At 39.5% G+C, this 12,873-nt stretch overlaps 1 protein-coding gene across 3 annotated transcripts in view; it reads right to left on the bottom strand.

Annotated features, from left to right (window-relative positions):
- The window catches only part of SLC25A40 (solute carrier family 25 member 40), a 57,604-nt gene extending 44,781 nt beyond the window's left edge, over positions 1 to 12,823 (bottom strand). For 2 of the 3 annotated variants that reach the window (XM_032304724.1, XM_032304727.1), the window contains exon 1: positions 12,587 to 12,823. The gene's annotated coding sequence lies outside the window, so the exon portion shown is untranslated. Of the gene's footprint in view, positions 1 to 7,645; positions 7,681 to 12,586 lie in introns of all 3 variants that reach the window. The other variant, XM_032304726.1, reaches the window with a different exon arrangement.
- Between the last annotated feature and the right edge of the window lie 50 nt (positions 12,824 to 12,873).

The following is a 12,873-nucleotide window of genomic DNA, read 5'->3' as shown; positions in this document are numbered from 1 at the left end:
CACCCCTGGACACCCAGACTTGCAAACACTTCAGCTTCAGCTATCCTCCCAGGGCACCTGCTGGATGGAAAGCCCAGGGTCCACCCCAGTTCCAGCTCACTTTAGCTACAGCTATATTGCCGGAGTGCTCAGAATGCAGAGCACCCAGGGACACCCCAACTCAGGCTCCACCTCAAATATATTTGTTACAGAGAACATGCCAGGAACCCCTGTTCTGTGCCCTGCCTCAGTCATCCCACTAGTGTGCCCTCTGCATGGGACAGGATACCCCACCCTGGACCCACTTCAGCTTTAGCTATGCTGTCAGGGTGCCTTCTTCATGGAGAGCCCTGGAACTGCCCTGGCCCATGCCCACTTCAGCGTTGGTCATTCCACCAGGGCAGCCCAATGTGGCATACTCTAGGACCCCCATCACATGCTAGAGATAGTTCCAGCCAGTCAAAGTCACCAGGCACACATAGTCAACACAGGGTCTGACCATATAATAAGACCATACTCTCAAGTGTAAAAGTACTCACTCACTAATTCATAGAAACAAACAGCAAAGTCAAGCAAATTAGGAGAGAGAAGTTGCTCCAAATGAAGGAATAAGAAAAAAAAAAAAAAAAAAAGAATAGAAATAAGAAGTACACCACATAGAGTGGAAAGCAATGATCACAAAGATGCTAACCAGACTGAAGAGAAAAGAACTGAGTGAGAACTTCAAAAAAGAGATAGAAAACTTAAAAAAAAAAATCTAACAATTAAAATTCAAAAATGCAGTAATTGAAATGAAATATATATTACAGGGAATCAATAGTAGATACTTGGCTGCAGAAGAACAGTTATGCAACCTGCAAACAGGGTAACTGAAAGCATCCAAACTCAGCATCAGAAAAAAAAAAAAAAAAGAGAGAGAGAAAGAAAGAAAAAAACGAGAATAAGTTAAGGGATCTCTTAGACAACATCAAGTGAACAAAAGTTCACATTATAGGGCCTCCAAAAAGAAGAGAGAGACATAAAAGGACAGAAACCTTATGTGAAGAAATGATACCTGAAAAACTCCCTAACTGGGGAAAGGGAACAGACATCCAGGATCTGGAAGCATAGAGAGTTCCAAACAAATGAACCCAAGGAGGTCCACAATAAGACAAATAAGCATTAAAATGACATATGTTAAAGATAGAATATTTTATTTTATTTTATTTATTTATTTATTTTTTTAAAAGATTTTATTTATTCATTTGACACAGAGAGATCACAAGTAGGCAGAGAGGCAGGCAGAGAGAGAGAGAGGAGGAAGCAGGCTCCCCGCGGAGCAGAGAACCCGATGCGGGACTCGATCCCAGGACCCTGAGATCATGACCTGAGCCGAAGGCAGCGGCTTAACCCACTGAGCCACCCAGGCCCCCAAAGATAGAAAATTTTAAAACTAGCAAGGAGGAAACAAAAAAAGTTACAGACAAGGGAAACCCTGTAAGGCTATCTGCTGATTTTTCAGCAGAAATTTTGCAGGCCAGAAGAAAGTGGCATGATATATTCAGAGCTGAAAGGAAAAGACCTGTCACCAAGAATATTCAACTCAGAAAGGTTATCATTCAGAATTGAGGGAGCGATAGTTTCTCGATGAATGAAAGTTAATGAGTTCATCACCACTAAACCAGCCTTACAAGAAATGTTAAAGGAATTTCTTTTAAGTGGAAAAGGTGATACTTAGAAGCAAAAAAATTATGAATAATAAGATGTAAAATATGACAACATATACATAAAAGATGGAAAAGTTTCTTTTAGAATGCAAAAAAAGTTCTTTTAGAATGTGTTTGGACTTAAAAGACCATCAATTAAATATAGATTGTTATATATCTAAGATTTTATACATGAACCTCATGGTAAACACAAACCAAAAACCTGTAATAGATACATAAAAAATAAAGAGAAAGCCAAGCAAAACACAGAAAGTCATCAATCACACGGAAAGAGAGCAAGAGAGAAAAAAAAGTAAGAGAATTACAAAAACAACCAAAAAATAATTAACAAAATGGCAATAAGTACACATTAAAATGCGAATGGTCTAAATGCTCCTATCAAAAGACACAGGGTGGAGGAATGGATAAAAAACCAAGACCCCACTATATGCTGACTATAGGAGACTAATTTCATACCTAAAGACACAAAAAGATTGAAAGCAGAAGGATGGAAAAAAGATACCATACAAAGAAAAGAAAAGAAAAAAAGCTGGGTTGTAAAAACTTAGAAAAATAAATTTAAAAACGAAGATTGTAATAAGATACAAATAAGGAATTCACATGATGATAAAGGGGCAAATTCAAACAAGAAGGTTTAACAATTGTAAATACCCACAAACCTAACACTGGAGCATCTATATGCAGAAAGCAAACATTAAGGGGGACTTTAACACCCCTTACATTAATGGGTAGATCATCCAGACAGAATATCAACAAGGAAACAGAGTCTTTGAAGAAAACATTAGACCAGATAGACCTAAAAGTATATACAGAACTTTCCATCCAAAAATGGAATACACATTCTTTTCAATTGCACGTGGAACATTCTCCGGGATAGACCACATTAAGGCCAAGAAACAAGTCTTAATAAATCAGGAAGACTGAAATATCATGGATCTTTTCCAACTACAACAGTATGAAACTAGAAATCAATCACAAGAAAAATACCAGAAAACACATGTCGAGTCTACACAACATGCTACTAAATGGCCAATGGACACCAAGAAATCAGAGGAAATTAAAAAAAAATACATCTAGACAAATAAAAATATAGTGGTCCAAAATCTTTGGGACATAAGAAAGGCAGTTCTAACAAATAAATTTAAATGATACGGCTCTACCTCAAGAAGAAAAACATTAAAAAAAAAAATCTAGCTTTACACCTAAAGAAACTAGGAGAATAAGGACAAAGCCCATGATGAGTAGAAAAAAGGAACTATGTAAGATCGAGAATAAATCAATGAAATAGAGACTAGAAAGAAAAAAAAAAGCTGATTAAACCAAAGCTGGTTCTTTGAAAATATAAACAAAACAGATAAGCCTTTAGCCAAACTCATTAAAAAAGGATAGAAAATGAGAAATAAAGGGCGCCTGGGTGGCTCAGTGGGGTAAGCCGCTGCCTTCGGCTCAGGTCATGATATCGGGGTCCTGGGATCGAGTCCCGCATTGGGCTCTCTGCTCAGCAGGGAGCCCGCTTCCTTCTCTCTCTGCCTTCCTCTCTGCCTATTTGTGATCTCTCTCTGTCAAATAAATGAATGGAATCTTTAAAAAAAAGAAAAAAGATTCTATAAAGAAAATGAGAAATAAAGAATGTTAACAACTGACACCATAGAAATGCAAAAAATTCTAAGAGAATAATATGAAAAATTTATGTTTGGAATTGAGATAACCTACAAGAAATGGATAAACTCCTAGAAATATACACTTTCCAAACCTGAATGAAGATATAGAAAATCTGAACAGACCAATTACTAGTAATGAAATGGAAACCATAATCAAACAACTTCCAACAAACAAAAGTCCAGACCCAGATGTATTCACAGGAGCATTTTACCAAACACTTAAAGAATAGTTAATAATACCTATTATCCTCAAACTATTCCAAAAAACAGAAGAGTAAAGAAAGTTTCCAAATACATTCTATGAGACCTTCATTACCCTATATCAAAACCAAACATATATTCTACAAAAAAATGAAAATCACAGGGCTATATCTCTAATGCACACAGATGCAAAGATCCTCAACATAATATTAGCAAATGACACTCAACAATACATTAAAAAGATTATTCACGGGGCGCCTGGGTGGCTCAGTGGGTTAAGCCGCTGCCTTCAGCTCAGGTCATGATCTCAGGGTTTTGGGATCGAGTCCCGCATCGGGCTCTCTGCTTGGCAGGGAGCCTGCTTCCCTCTCTCTCTCTCTCTGCCTGCCTCTCCATCTACTTGTGATTTCTCTCTGTCAAATAAATAAATAAAATCTTAAAAAAAAAAAAAAAAGATTATTCACAATGATCAAGTGGGATTTATTCCTGGGATGCAAGGATGGCTCAATATTCACAAATCAATCACTGTGATACACCGTATCAACAAAATAAATGACAAAAATCACATGATCATTTCAACAAATGCAGAAAAAGCATCTGACAAAATTCAACATTTATTCATAATAAAAACTCTCAAAAAGTTTATTTTTTGTTTTTGTTTCTTTTAAAGGGGGAAAAAGGAGAGGGAGACAATCTTAAGGTGGCTCCATACCCAGCACAGAGCCTCATGCGGTGATTGATCTCATAATCCTGAGATTATAACGTGAGTTGAAATCAGAAGTTGGACACTTAACTGACCGAGCCACCCCAAAAATGTGGGCTTATAGGTAATATACCTCAACATTATAAAGGCCAGATAGAAAGGATGGAAAACCCACAGTGAACATTACACTCAACAGTGAAAAATGGAGATATTTTCCTCTATGTTTAGGAACAAGAAAAAAAAGTTCACTCTTGCCACTCTTATTTAATATAGTACTGGAGTCCTAGCTGCAGGAACCAAACAAGAAAGACAAGGCATCCAAATTGGTAAAGAAGTTAAACAGTCACCATTTGCTGATGTCATGACACTATACATAGAAAACTCTAAAGAGTCCACCAAAAAAACTTTTAGAATAAATGAATTCAGTAAAGCTGCAGGATGTAAGTTACATGCAGAAATCAGTAGCATTTCTATACACCAATAACAAAGTAGAAGAAACAGAAATTAAGGAAATAATTCCATTTACATTTATTCCACAAAGGATAAAATATCTAGGAACAAACTTAGCCGAGGAGATGAACGACTTGTACTCTGAAAACTATGTAACACTGATGAAATAAATTGAAGGCAACACAAAGAGAAAGATACCCATGCTGAAGGGCTGGAAGGATATTGTTAAAATGTCCATAATACCCAAAGCAATCTTCAGATTGAATGCAATCCCTATTAAAATGGCAACAGCAGGGACGCCTGGGTGGCTCAGTTGGTTGGACGACTGCCTTTGGCTCCGGTCATGATCCTGGGTCCCGGGATGGAGTCCCGCATCGGGCTCCCAGCTCCATGGAGGTCTGCTTCTCCCTCTGACCTTCTCCTCGCTCATGCTCTCTCTCACTGTCTCTCTCTCAAATAAATAAATAAAATCTTTAAAAATAAATAAATAAAATGGCAACAGCATTTTTTTTTTTACAGAACTAGATAGGTAATATCAAAATCTGTATCGAACCACCAAAGATCTCAAATAGGCAAAGGATCCTGTGAAGGAAGAACAAAGCTGGAGGCATCACAACCCCAGTTTTCAAGATACACTATAAAGCTGTAGTAATGAAAAGAAAACATTATGGTGCTGGCACAAAAATAGACATATTTATCAGTGGAAAAGAATAGACAGCCCAGGAATAACCCAGACGTACGTGGTCAATTAATGTACAACAAAGGCAGTACGAATAAACAATGGAGAAAAGGCAGTCTCTTCAAAAAATGGTGCTGAGGAAACTGGATTACTACATGCTAAAGAATGGAAATGGACCACTTTCTCAAACCATACACAAAAATAAACTCAAAATAGATTAAGAACCTAAATGTGAGTCCCCAAACCACAAAACTCCTAGAAGGAAACATAGGCAGTAATTTCCTTGACATAGACCAGAGCAACATTTTTGTAGAGGTCTCCTCAGGAAAGGGAAACAAAACCAAAAAGAAACTACTGGGACTACACTGATATAAAAAGCTTTCACCTGACAAAGGAAGTATCTACATAAGAAAAAGGCAATGTACCGAATGGGAGAAGATACAAGCAAATGATTATCCAATACTAGTGGAAGCAAAAATATAAAGAACTCACACAATTCAACACCAAAAACACAAACAATATGATTTTTAAAAAGGGCAAAGGATCCAGATAGACATTTTTCTAAATAAGACAAACAGATGGCTTACAGACTTACAAAAAGATCCTCAACATCAGTCATCATCAGGGAAATGCAAATCAAACCAGAGTGAGATATCACCTTATTCCTGTTAGAATGGCTAGAATGAAAAAGACAAGAAATAACAAGCACTGAGGGAATGTGGAGGAAAAGCAACCCTTTTCCCACCAACACTGTTGTAGTGTTGTGGTGTAGCCACTGTGGAAAACAGCATGGAGGTTCCTCAAAAACTTAAACAGAAGTACATATCATCCAGTAATTTTGGTATATTTACAAAAAAAAAAAAACAAAAACCCAAACAAACAAACAAACAAAAATCCAACAACAATAATTCAAAAATACATATACACCCTTATGTTTATTGCAGTCTTACTTATAATAGCCAAGATATGGAAGTAACCCAAGTATACATTAATAGATGAATGGATAAAAAAGATGCTATATATATTTACATGTTATAATGTAGTATTACTGAGCCATAAAAAGGGATGAGATCTTACCATCTTAATAACACAGATGGACCTGGAGGAGGTTACACTAAGTGAAATAAATCAGCTGTAGAGACAAATACCATATGATTTCATATATATATATGGAACAAGAACAGTGAACTGATGCCTGCCAGAGGGTAGGGGATGGGGGAATAGGCAAAATGGGTGAAGGGGAGTGAGAGATAGTCTTTCAGCTACGTATTGAAAAAGTTACTGGGATAAAAGATAGAATCAGGAATATAGTTAATGGTATTGTAATAGGGTTCTATGATATCTTTTGGTAGCTATACTTGTGGTAAGCATAGCATATTGTATAAATATCATGAGATACCACTTCACAGCAGTAAAAAGGTCATAATTTTTTAAAAAAGGAAAAGAATGATAGGTATGTGGAGAAACGGGGAACCTTTTACGTATGCTGGTGGGAAGGTAAAACCAGTCAGCCACTGTGGAAATGTTGGACAGTTCCTCAAAATGTTAAACACAAAATTTTCATATGGCCCAGCAATTCCAGTATTAGATATATAACTAAGAGAACTAAAAACATACAGCCTAACAAAAATTTGAATGGTTCTGTATTTTGATTCCAGTAGTAATTACATGGTTATACATATTTATTATAAGTCCATCTACACCTTTAAAATGGGTCTATTTTAGGGACGCCTGGGTGGCTCAGTTGGTTAAGCAGCTGCTTCGGCTCAGGTCATGATCCCAGCGTCCTGAGATCGAGTCCCACATCGGGCTCCTTGCTCAGCAGGGAGCCTGCTTCTCCCTCTGCCTCTGCCTGCCATTCTGTCTGCCTGTGCTCATTCTCTCCCCCTCTCTCCCTCTGATAAATAAATAAAATCTCTAAAAAAATAAAAATTAAAAAAAATAATAATAAAATGGGTCTATTTTATGAAACTATACCTGCCAAGGGATACATTCCACCACACCCAGTGGATGCCTGAAACCCCAGGCAGTAACAAACTCAACGTATTTGTTTTCCTATATACACACACCTATGATAGGATAGTTTAATTTATAAATTAGAAATTAACACATTAAGAAATCAGAAAGTAAATCACATTAACAAATTAACAGTAAACAAAGAGAGAAATTAACAGTAAATAAAAACAGATCAATTATAATAATATATTAAAATAAAAGTTCTGTTAATGTGGTCTCTTGCTGTCTCAAAATATCTTACTGTACTCACCCTCCTTCTTGTGATAATGTGAGATGATGAAGTGCCTGCGTGATTAGGCAAAGTGAGGTTAATGAAGCATTAGGCTACTACTGACCTTCTGACAACAGGTCAGAAGGAAAATCATCTGCTTTTGGGCCATGGTTGATGGAGGATAGCTGAAATCTGGGATAAGAAGGGACTACTTTATTAGAAACTTTTAAAATTTACATAATGAGATTTCTGTGGGGTCTTATGTAGACCCATCTCACTGAGCATAACACGTGGCAGGTGCTCAATCAATGCAGAAGGAAAGATGAAAGTGGGATTAACAGATAGATTATGTTATAGTCATGGCTACACAGTATGTATTCTTTACCACACATAAGGTATTTACCCTCTAGTTCAGAATGACATATCACCTCTGAACCAACTCATTATCTTTAACATTTCCCACAGATGTCATAGTGACCTGCAAATCATATTGTCTGAATCCACTTTCAAATTCTGAATCCTCCTGTTTTGTTTTTTCTGCATTTTTTTACCCTTCACTGAAGTTGTGTTCAAGGTCTTGATACACTGAATTTCCCTGGTTTCTGAGCCCACCACTACCTGAGACAGGGACTCCAGTGCTACAGCTATCTTTTCATATGCTTAGCCTATAAAACTAACAACCACTGAAAACCGTTAGGTCCTCCAACTCACCAGGGTACTGAGACAATGAGATGTGAAAATTAAATTTAAAAAATAGCAAGCAGGGGCGCCTGGGTGGCTCAGTGGGTTAAGCCACTGCCTTTGGCTCGGGTCGTGATCTCAGGGTCCTGGGATCGAGTCCCACATCGGGCTCTCTGCTCAGCGGGGAGCCTGCTTCCTCCTCTCTCTCTCTGCCTGCCTCTCTGCCTACTTGTGATCGCTCTCTGTCAAAATAAATAAATAAAATCTTTAAAAAAAAAAAAATAGCAAGCAAGGGGCAGCTGGCTGGCTCAGTTATTAAACATCTGCCTTTGGCTCGGGTCAAGATACCAGAGTCCTGGAATCAAGCCCTGCATGCTCCCTGCTTGGCAGGAAGCCTGCTTCTCTCTCTCCCACTCCCCCTGCTTGTGTCCCCTCTCTCACTGTTTCTCTCTCTGTCAAATAAAAAAAATCTTAAAAAAAAAAAAACACAAGAGAACATATTTCGGAAGATAATATATCAATAGTTAGCATATAAATCAAATAGCAATAATACATAAAGCCCCAAATGAGCAGGAGATAAAGCTCAATCTAAGCTATGGGGCTTGCTATGAACAGGGAAGAGGAACAGTTGGAGACGCTTAAGCAAAAGAAAGACAATAGGAAAGTGTGCCCAGAACAAAACACTCAAATTTGGATGTATGTGTGAGATAGTTTGAAAAAGGAGATTAGGCTTCATTTGGTAACCACAAATAGATATGGGGCAGACTAAGCAGACAATTGTCTGCATTTATGATGTACTATAAGAGGTAAAATTGCCCAAGGTGATAAAACTTCTTAGGAATAGAGCCAGTACTGAATGAAATTCATTTCTCCTGATTTACAGCCAAATTTTCATTTACTTAGACAATGATTCTGCTCAGTGTTTTCAAACTTTGCTTAATACAACTCTTTAAACAAATGTCTCACCATAAATAACCTTGCCCCGTCCCCCATTCAGTTCTTCTTGAATGTATATCCTTCACCTGAAGCATACTTTAAGATATACTTTAACATAAACTTTATTATCTTACCAACAGTCCTGATTATTGACATGATAAGTAAGGGGGTTTCTACGCATCCAGGCCATAGATACATGACCAAGTCTTTCCTGTACCTACTAAAAGATCTGAATTCCAATAATATTTTTAAAAACTAACCTTGAATTACAGATTAGAAAATTATTGACCAGTAAAACAGACTTTCTGCGTCTAAAAGCTAGGATACAACTTTGCTACTGTTTCCCCATTATAATAAATATGAAAGGTAACTCAGCTTTCACTGGAACATAAAGTGAGTTTTCATTTTTTTTTAAGATTTTATTTATTTTCTTTGACAGAGAGAAACACAGCGAGAAAGAGAACAGAAGCAGGGGTAGTGGGAGAGGAAGAAGCAAGGCTTCCCGCTAAGTGGAGAACCCAACACGATGGAATGTGGAGTTCGATCCCAGGACCCTGGGATCATGACCTGAGCTGAAGGCAGATGCTTAACAACTGAGCCACCCAGGTGCCCTGAGTTTTCATTTTCAACGTTCAACAGAAATATGTTTAAATCTTTCCCATATCCCCTAAACCTATCCTAAACCTAAGACCCTATCCTCCCTTTCTATCACTATAATTCCCTACACTGACAAATTTTCTCAAAAGTACGTCTCCTCTTCAAGTCCCTTGTTCTTAACTAGTACTTATATCTTAGTCATATATGTAAGTCCTACTGAAGAAACAAATAACATCTTTTTTTTTTAAAGATTTTATTTATTTATTTGAGAAATAATGTGAGAGGGGAAAAAAGAGAGCACACATGAAGGGGTGTGGGCAGAGGGTGAGGAAAGCAGAGCCTCTGCTGAGCAGGGAGCCTTATATAGGGGGCTTGATACCAGGACCCTGAGATCATGACCCAGCCAAAGGCAGATGTTTAACCCACTGAGCCACCCAGGTGCCCCGGAAAACAATGACATCTTAAACACTAGAATCAAAGGCCCATTTTTCAAGTCTTGGCCTTTCTGAATTCTTGAAGATGGAGGAGCTGGTGCAGAGGTCACTAGAAGGGTAGTACTCACTGAACTCTCACTGTGTGTACTAATTAAGCTTTCAAAAATGTTTCATTTCTTCCTCACATCGGAAGTATTAATTACACCCTTTTCTTAGATTAAAATTGAGACTCAAAACTACCCAAAGTCAGATAGTGAAGACTGCATGATCCCAATGTCTCTAATTCTGTGACTTTGGATGTAAGTTTTGTTCCCAGTTCTCTTCTTAACTCTCTGGCCTTTTCTCCATCTTTCTCACTATTTCATCATTGTCTACTCATCACTGCTTCTCTTACTTCCTATGCTCTCCCAGGCAATTTCATTTCCTTCCATGACTTTAACTACATTCTACATCCACGTTTCTCAATCTTAAAGCTTTTTAAAGATATTTATTTGACAGACAGAGATCACAAGTAGAGAGGCAGGCAGAGAGAGAGAGGAAGGGAAGCAGGCTCCCTGCTGAACAGAGAGCCTGATGCGGGGCTCGATCCCAGGACCCTGGGATCATGACCTGAGCCGAAGGCAGAGGCTTTAACCCAATGAGCTATCCAGGCGCCCCTTAAAGCTTTTTATAAACAAAAAGTCTTATGCTCTTTCTGTAGTTCACATTAAAAAATTTATTTATTTATTTATTTATTTATTTATTTATTTGACAGAGAAAGATCACAGGTAGGCAGAGAGGCGGGCAGAGAGAGAGAAGCACGCTCCCGGCTAAGCAGAGAGCCGGATGTGGGGCTGGATCCCAAGAGAGCCGGATGTGGAGCTCAGTCCCAGGACCCTGAGATCATGACCCGAGCAGTCAGTGGCTTAACCCACTGAGCACCCAGGCGCCCCATGTAGTTACATTTTTAAATTTTTTACTTTTTAATGAATATGCAATGTATTATTTCTTTCATGGGTCTGTGATTCATAAGTCTTATATTTTACAAATAGGTTGTCTTCCTCAGATAGAACATCTAATGTTGAATATGTTTTGTTCAAACTACACCTCCTCCTGTCTCTCAAGATCTGATTCCCTTATGTATCATTTCAGAGCTGAAGGTCTGTATGTCTCTCAAATCAATCTTTTTCCTCTTTTCATCCCACCCCCACGTCTCTTCTGAGTTACAGACAGATATTAGCAACTGCCTAATAATGATAGTTCCATGCTTCTCTCCCTAAGTGCTTCAACTAAAAGCCATCCACAACTAAACTCTCATTTCCCTTAGCAAACCTGAACCTCCTACCTCTTTGGAGTCTCCATTTTGGCTAAGGGTTATTACAATCCATCCTTATCTATGCTTTAAAGTACTTATTTGTGAAACAGTGATATTGGCACTAACTTCTTGCATCTCTATTAGTTCAAAAATCAACCATTACCAGCACTTGGGTGGTTCAGCCCATAAAGCTGCTGACTCTTGATTTAGGCTTAGGTCAGGAGTTCAACCAGGGTTTGGACTTCACGCTGGGCCTGGAGCTCTGCTTTACATTCTCTCTCTCTATCCCTCCTCTCGCTCTCTCTCTTAAAAATTAAATAAATAGATCAACCATTAAACAACGGAAAACTATTATGGCCAAAAGCTGATGAATGCAAAATCGCAGAAGGGTTAATGCTCTTCTTCCACAAGTCTATAAGCAGAAACAAACCCAGAACAATTCTGTGAAGCGGTTTTTCCCCACTTACAAAACAAAATTGACTTACTTTACAAAATATTTTAACATAATCCTTACTATAATCCCATTATTACCTCCATTTCACAAGTGAAAAAAACTGGGATTCAAAGGGATTAGGTAATTTAACCACAAGGTAAGGGCTGTGCTGCTACGTGGCAGGTCCAGACCCCAAACCCTAGGACTTGAGATTTCAAATTCCACTTATTATTGTTGAAACAAATTTCACAATAAAACGAGATCAGGTCTGTGCACAACCGAGGTCAAGGGAGCAGCACACAGTCAAATAGTACCAAACGGCCCAAGGCGACCTGAACTCGCTCTAGGCTGGGTCCTACTCGGACCCCCGGCTCCGACGTCCCCCCGCCCAGGCCGCTCCCGGCCTGAAAGTCCCTCTGAGGCCTGTCTCGAGCAGGCAAGGTCGGCGGTGACCGCAGAAAAACCTCGCTCGGCGCCTCGGGGCGTACTGGGCAGAGGCTGTCGCTGCCAACCAGCCCGGCCAGGCCCGAGGCTGAGTCCTAGTTGGGCCGCAGCCGGCACGCCTTCAGCCTCCCCGGCAGCCGACCCGCGGGCAAGAAGCGTACCTGGTGTAGGAGGCAGCTGGTGGGCACGCGGTCCCGGCGACCCTGGGCGGCGGGAATGACCCTGTTGGCGGGCTGGACTAGCCTCCGGGGCTAACTGCATTCACTGTGTTAGGTCAACAGGAGTCCCAAGGGCTCTTCAAGGGAGCGGAGGGACGCGAAGACACGGGTGAAAGAGCCGGGACCTGAAGCCTGAAAGACATCGCCATGGGGGAGGGGCGGAGGGGGCGGAGACGCGGCCCGTGGGGGCGGGGCGCACGGCGCGAGGAGGCGGGCACGTGGGGGGTGAG

Source organism: Mustela erminea, chromosome 11, assembly GCF_009829155.1.
Source record: "Mustela erminea isolate mMusErm1 chromosome 11, mMusErm1.Pri, whole genome shotgun sequence".
Taxonomy (NCBI): domain Eukaryota; kingdom Metazoa; phylum Chordata; class Mammalia; order Carnivora; family Mustelidae; genus Mustela; species Mustela erminea.
This window is presented reverse-complemented; position numbering and strand designations above follow the sequence as displayed.